The sequence below is a fragment of the Saccoglossus kowalevskii genome, chromosome 17 (assembly GCF_978046115.1).
Source record: "Saccoglossus kowalevskii chromosome 17, keSacKowa6.1, whole genome shotgun sequence".
NCBI classification, from domain to species: domain Eukaryota; kingdom Metazoa; phylum Hemichordata; class Enteropneusta; family Harrimaniidae; genus Saccoglossus; species Saccoglossus kowalevskii.
In genome coordinates this window covers 24,803,016-24,810,731 of record NC_140657.1, presented here as the reverse complement: position 1 = coordinate 24,810,731, position 7,716 = coordinate 24,803,016, and positions in this window count along the sequence as shown.

Here is a 7,716-nt window from a genome sequence, read left to right as displayed (position 1 = left end):
GGTTAGTGTAAGGGCGGATGTCGTCGCGCAGTGCTTAAGGTAGCGAGAAGGTTTTGTGACGTTTTTAAATAAAACATTCTCTGTCTGTCTGTTGTCTCGTTCAGAACAGTAATTTAGGTTATATATATCAAAAGACTAAGTATAGAGGTGCAAGTTCGCACAAACTGGACAGACATTGTATACATAATTATCACGTGACATCAAAAATGGCGAACCTTGTAAAAATGACTAAGTACGCGATTGCGAGAGCACACTGCGGAATTTCCTGGTGAAATTTAAGTTATGCATTGTCCGTAATCAAGTCCATTGAAATGCGTCTCCGATAATCAAAAGACCTATTATTCCGATTTATATGCAGGTTTGTTTTTTTGTTCCCAAATTATTTCATACTTGGCACCTTTAACAGACTATTATTCTGTGACAAAGCATTTTCTTTTAAAACCCAGACATATTTCGCACCATCATTATGTTTTGAACGATAACTGCGAGTTTGAATGTCCTAGTCCGAACGCACTTGATTTGGCGGCGGTCCCAATGAGTCGTTCTCGATCAAAACTTCAACTCGAGAAAAACCCGAAAAACAGTTTGCTGCATTATTATAATTATACACTAAAAATGGCCAAACATATTAACCACTGATATCATAGAACTCATAAAGAGTGTCAGATAATGAATAATTTCAAGCTCGAGCGCGAAAAATGAAGAAAACTGCTGGCATTTGAGTCCGTACTCCAGGAACGTTCGGGTTTTCCATTGTTATGCAAACGAACAACGAGGGGTAATCCTCTGACAAACATTACTGTCCCACAGTACACGCTGACAGTTTACAAACAAGCTAATCCTTCAAGTGTCTCTGATGAGACATCTAATAAAACGGTTTTCATGGTGAAACAAAATGGCCGATGTTTGAAAAAAAATTGCTGTGTCAGAGTGCGACACTGAGTGGCAGATTTTTCTTTGCCTCGTCTGTCAACGCTTTCTTTCTTTTCTTCGCTATTGCGTTAGAAAAAAATGTATTAGTAAAATAGAATATTGACTTGGAAAATAAAACGATTTAAAAGAAAGTTGTGCAAAGTTACAGTACTCCTTTCGCACAACCTCCCGCCCGCTTCCGCTTTCCAATCACCTTTTTCTCTCGCTTTTGCGACCGCTTGTTGAATTCGACCGGACAATTTCCGCTTTTTTTTCGACCGCGCAAACCCCGAAATATCACCGCCCACCTGCTCGCTCGCGCGCATTTAAAATTCGGACTAACAGAATAATTTCAGAGGTTCACATTGTCTTATAATTGTCTTTCTGTTTTTTATAGATGTTGAACAGCAGACAAAAGTTCAAATACTTTTTGTTATAACTATATATAATTATATGCACGCAACCTGACCCTTTGAACTCGATTTGGCTTGGACTGAATATTTTATTTTAAACAATATTCTGACGTGAAATACAAAATGTAGTTCAACACAAGTACGACAGGGTTGTCTGGGGTTTCTTTCCTGATTGTTGAGTCTTCGCAATGTGTTTTGTATAATTATTGTTGTTTTCCCCCGATGCTGAAGGACCGTAAAGCTAAATGGCAGTTACATGCATGGGCTGAGTGAAAGAAAATATTTCTAAGCCTAAAATAAAACCTAATATTACACCTCTTTGTGTATTTGTTAATTTTACATATGTTTGTCATGACAGTATGTTTGTAAATATCTAGAAAAATCTCGTTTTTCGTTGATAATTTCGATTGTTTGTTTGGAATGTCGATCCCCGTTGGTTTCTCCATACTGAGTTTAGGAAGGGCGTCGATCAACACCGTGACAATCAGCCGAGAGAAGACAAACATTGACCGTAATTCATGGAGATCATGTCCGTAATTTGTGGGCTGAAACCCCAAATAATTAATCAAGTATTATTATTTTAATATATATTTTCTTTTACATCGCAAAACTAAACCATGCCCAAAACAGAGCTAGAGTTGTTCGCGGTGAAACAACCGCATTGAAGACGATGCAACTTCAGCTAGCCATTTCTTACCTTGAAATAAAAAAAATAAAAATTTGAAGAGCATCGGGGAAAATATTAATAATCATCCTTATCAATCGCTTGCTTTATTTTATTCGAATCCATGAAATTCACGATTTTTTTTACATTTGTTGGCAATTTCCGCGCTAAAAATGATTGAAAATGTGGGTGTGGTTATTTTGCAAAGTCCTGTTGATAATACTGACAAATATGGTTCTGTGACCCAGTTCGTGCTCCGATCAGGTGACTCTCAGCCAATCAATGATGTTGTAACAAAGCATATTTGACGCTAATTGAAGGGTAGTCGTACAATCCAATCACCGGCGTCGATTCACATAGTTGTTTGTGCTGTGACAGACTTCAAAATTATTCGCTGAAAAACATATATTTTGACAAACTGATGGAATTTGACCTTAGTTCAAAAAGAAAATACTAGGCTAAGATACATTAGAGCTCACGCGAATCAGTTTTCTCTGCAAGTTGTGAAATAAAGTAACCAGAGTAGCGTCGATGATTTTCAGCCCTGAAGGACTTCCGTGTGAATCCTGAGTTTCGAATTGTTCATCGACTGTCCACCAAGTAGTTATGGCTATAACTAAATTTGACACGTTTTTCTTTTAAGCCCAATAAATTATTCATACATGTCAAGCTCTGTTCGATTTTTTCAGGGCATGTGGCCGTTTTTAGTCGAAAATATTTTTTGTGGGAACACTTTTGCGGTACGTATACGGTATAGACCGAGCTCATTCAATGATCGTGACTTAATTTTAAAAATTGAATGTCAAATTTTACCAGACGTGGACCGATGTGGATTCGATATCGTTATTTTTGGGAATTAATCACTAACATTTCCTCGTTTCTCTGCTCTGTCAAAAGGAGTTACCTAGGCTTTTTTCACGTAACTGTCTCATTAAAATACAAATAAAAATAAAAATATTACATCTAGAACAAGCACCCAAAACACGTAACAAGAAGTCCCAGTTCAGTTGCTTTCACGATACAAGTGTAATACAGCTATTAGATTTGAAGTGTCGTTCAGAATGTAATAATAGTTAATACTAGTTGTATGTTCACACTTTACTATCAAAACCACCATTTCGACCACCTATGTGCCAGTTTTCAGTGTTTGGGCGCGCGGTCAATGTTTTCAATGAGCGAGCGAGCGAAAAAAAAAACGCGATTAAAATGCGGTCGGTTTCCGGTCGGACAAGACCGCGTGACCGGAAATTAAGCGATAAGCGGTCGATGTAAAAACGGAAGGTTGGGCGAAATGAGTACTGTATGACCATATTTCTCCGACGAAGTCTCAACTGACAATAATGCTGACAATGGACGTTGAATAAACACGCATTGTTTGCAACTGGAAGCTTATCACCCGTTATATCAGAATCGTCAACAACAGAGTATACAGATAAGATGTTATCATTTAATTCCTTCCAAAGATAAACACTATGCAAATATCCACGAAACGGCAGTTGTAGTCTTTTCTGCTAGTGTTTTAAAACACTAATTTGAGCAACGTTTTTTCGCAATTTCGATCTTTTGTAAACCCGGGGTGATGTATCAAGGTCTAAAGTAACCGTTTTATCAATTTTTGAAAAATCAAGAAAAAAGTGAAAATTTCCCTTCTCGCTACCTTAAAGCGCGTGTTCGAATTTCATGTAAATAAACAATGTATTTTACACGCGTTGTGTACGTCGCTATGAGTCCCATATCGAACAGAACGCGGCACGACGACTGCCGCCCTTTAAACAATGTCTGTTTTTGCTTGCGTTATATACGTCGCTATGAGTCTTATATCGAACAGTGCGCTTTATTTATTTATTATTAAATTAGAGCGCATGTGTGACAAAATCGGTCTCTGCTTGGCATGACAATACTTTATATTGGATCGACTACAGAAGTGAATGAACATATTTTTTTAATATGTTAATAGGGCTTTAACTGAACAAAATTATTATAAGAAATTAGTGTATTGCCTGCATGCGAATGAGCCATGAGTGTTATAACCTTATATGAATTTTGCTGAATCCTGAAAGTATTAAATAATATGACAGAACGCCACACCCTCCCGTGGCGTATGGAAGTTATTTTTACGAGTGATGCGGTGTATCCTACAGCCGTACTTTCACAAGCGAAGCTGAATACAACGCATCTCGAGTGAAAATAACTTCCATACGCAACGAAAGCCACGGGGAGGGACACATGGAGAAAAAAACATAACAGCAGAGCAAACAAGGAAAACCCTAGTCGGTGAACCAAAGTATTTTTGCGTACAATTTCCCGAGGTGTATGGTGATACCATGGGTCACAATCACCAGTGTTACAGGAACTTCACAGCCTAAACCAGAGTTCCCATGAAAGACAGTGATCCAGACAGTAAAACAAAAGCCATGCCATCACAGCACAAGTATTTTTGCAGTGCAGTCACTAGGTTTCGGGGAAAAGAGCAGAGAGGCATTAGGGGCCTTGGAAATAAAAGTGTCAAGCATGAGTTCTAGAGTGTTTGCAAAACAAATATGCGTGGATTAATTATTTTGTTGTAATGTTTTAACAATGATTGGTTCTAATTACCCCGCCACGACATATTAATTATTCGTTGTTATCGTATCAAATAACTCTTGTATACTAGGAAAATTAAATTTTGTCTATTTTGTATTATTTTAAGCATTATTACATAATTTGGATATTTTGTGATATTTATTTTGATTGCTTTTGGATTATAAATTGACGTAAAACATGAATTACATTTTCATAGAATTTAGGTGTGTAAACATATAAAACCTGGAAGTAATACGAATTATGATTTTTGTAACAGTGCTTTAATATTAGACAAGCATAAACCCAGGATTTATACCTTCATATCATGAATCCTCGTCTTCTATGGGATAATACAGCTCTATCAGAGCGTAGTTTATTCACGCCCAATGGTGATGGGTGAATAATAGCCGATGTAAACTACTATATAAATTGGTTCGATGGAGCCAAATTCTTCAGAATGTCTGTCAAGTACCAGATAAAACACCAACAAGTGTCAAGGAATGTCATACGATGAGACTTTATAGATTTCTGATATTCTAGTCACCCACAAATACGATGACCAGGGATGTTAATTTTACCATCTGATCAGGTGATTAACCGAGCTGTTCAACAATATTAGCCAGTTTAATACACAATACAATTGAGGGGCACTTCAATGACATTAGAACACAAAACAAGTGGATTCGAACAAATTAAAATTGAGGGCGCACTTCAATGCCGGGGGGGTACACAAAACAAGTGAATCTGAACAAATTAGAATTGAGGTCGCACTTCAATGACCGGAGCACACAAAACAGGTGAATCCGAAAACACCGAAACGACTCATCCTTGCCACAACAATTCAAACTTTGGTTACCTCTTTATTACTTTTTCCCAACAAAAAAAATATAAATTATTACTTTCCCAATAATTAATTTGCAAAAAAATGTGCTCTACATTGCAGTGGTAATTACAGGTGTCAGAACTATATGGTTCAAATGTTGAAGAGTGGATGTAGATCATAATATTCACAATGAAAGACAATTCGAATAACAATACACATTCATACTATGGCATCTAGATGTGGCCTTTAATATTCAGTGTTATTATTCTTATTCATAAAACTGAAATCACGTGACAATAATAGTAATAGTGCCCTTTATTGATATCTTATTCCAGTAATAAGATATTGATGCTAATGAAATAATGCTCTCATTCGTATTCAGCGTCAGTGTATACGTGCAAATTTATAGGACAAATTTGCATTCCGCATCGTGTTGTTGCCATTTACGTTCATTATCGGCTACACTGTATAATCAAGTTCTTGTACTTCAACTTATTGAATTAACCATTTTTGTTATATTCACGCTGCGCCCATATCGTTCACAGTTAAAATGTTAGCTCCGAAGCAAGCTGTCGTCGAAAACTGGCATCGTCTACGTTTGTTCAAATTGTCAACGCCTTTCATTTATAAGTGATCATTGTTAAAAACAGAAGGATTTTGTGTCAGGTCAATCGTGCAACATGGATGATAAATTACATTGTATCGTTTTTTATTTTTAAAAATATCATAAAAGACAAAAGTCATTTACAGTGGGCCTTTTGTTTCGTTAACACTAATGCTCCATGAGTAGAAGTTTTATTCTCCGATTTTTACAGACATGGCAACAAGTGTGGCAACGTGCTAATTATCCTGTTTAGACCTTATCGGAGAGAAAACAATAGGTGTAAATTACCGGTACAGGTAGAGAATGTACCACCGCTTATCACTCCAATTAGCACACTTTTCTATGTTTGTATCGACCCGACATTATTCGCACCATGGTTACGACCTCTTCACATGTAGTTCTCTAGTGCAAAGTATAAAGGAGTTTATTGCACACCTCAATCACAAAGCTGCAATATTTGTAGGCGCGTTGATTATGACTTCATGGTAACGACGTCAAAATAAAAATAAAAATAAAAAACGACGTAAAATTCATAACATCTCGCCTCAAACAATTCTAGAATTAAGACACCTCGACAACCCCAATCATATATTACTATGGGCGTTCGCAATCCGCATTTTTTCACATCTTCTACTAGCCAATGTATGTATGATCACGCTCCACACCTAAACCACAGACCCTCCACACGGTGTGGAGGGACAGTGCCTAAACACATAAAACGACAGTCATTTATCAACTCATACTTTGTGATTTTGACAGGGTTATTTTTCACGGTCAGTCGGCGCCTGCTTTCATTTATTTTAATTATATCATTTACTCCGAAGTTTTTTTGTTTTTTTTAGCCCGGGCTATTATGCCTGGTTTTAATTCTGTCATCGGTTCGTAGTTTGTGTTTTTGACCGGTTAGCTCCTTGTGTTTCGACCTATTATTTTTTCAGGTCATGGAGCTCCGTCGTGGGAATCTTTCACCATCCATTGTATTAGCGCGTACGCACTCAATTGTTTTCTCATGTCATGTTCCCGGGTTTGAAGACCGTAGTATTGCGATAGCACTGCCAAATTTACGAGGTCAAAACTTAAATTGACAGTTCTAATTTAAAGCTTAAGCAGCACACTGGGCTCGCAAAAAATATTCGTTCACATAACACGTTCGGAAACTGCAAGGTCAAATTTCCAGTATCATGATCACTTGTTTCACACAGTTACTTAATTACTTGTACTTAATGTCATTATAGTTTTATTTATCATCTCGAGTGTATACATTTGCCATATATGGACGTGACAACTAAGTTTGCTTACGTGATCACAGTTGAAGTCAACAACAGAATATACTCACTTTTTTAACGACTTTGTCGGCGTGAGGTGTCTCCATGTTCCTGTGTTCAACTGCCCTGAACGACGCTTACATGCAATATTATAAAGTTATTGACGTTCAAACAATACGTCTGATCTGCTGTAAAATACCAATATGGAGAACTGGTTCCTGGAATACTTCCGCATGGTCATTAAACAATTGAACGGAATGCCGGACGTTTCGGCCGCGGACTTTTCGGCCCGGACGTTTCGGCACTAAAGTTTCGACCAGGGCGGACGTTTCGTATATGACCAGTGTTTTGCGTTGGAAGGTATATTACCATAATGGTACATACTTAACTTTACATACTTACAATATACTCACATGTATTTAAATTAATTCCTATTCAGCATTTATAAGGCTAAGTACATGCTAATTAAAATG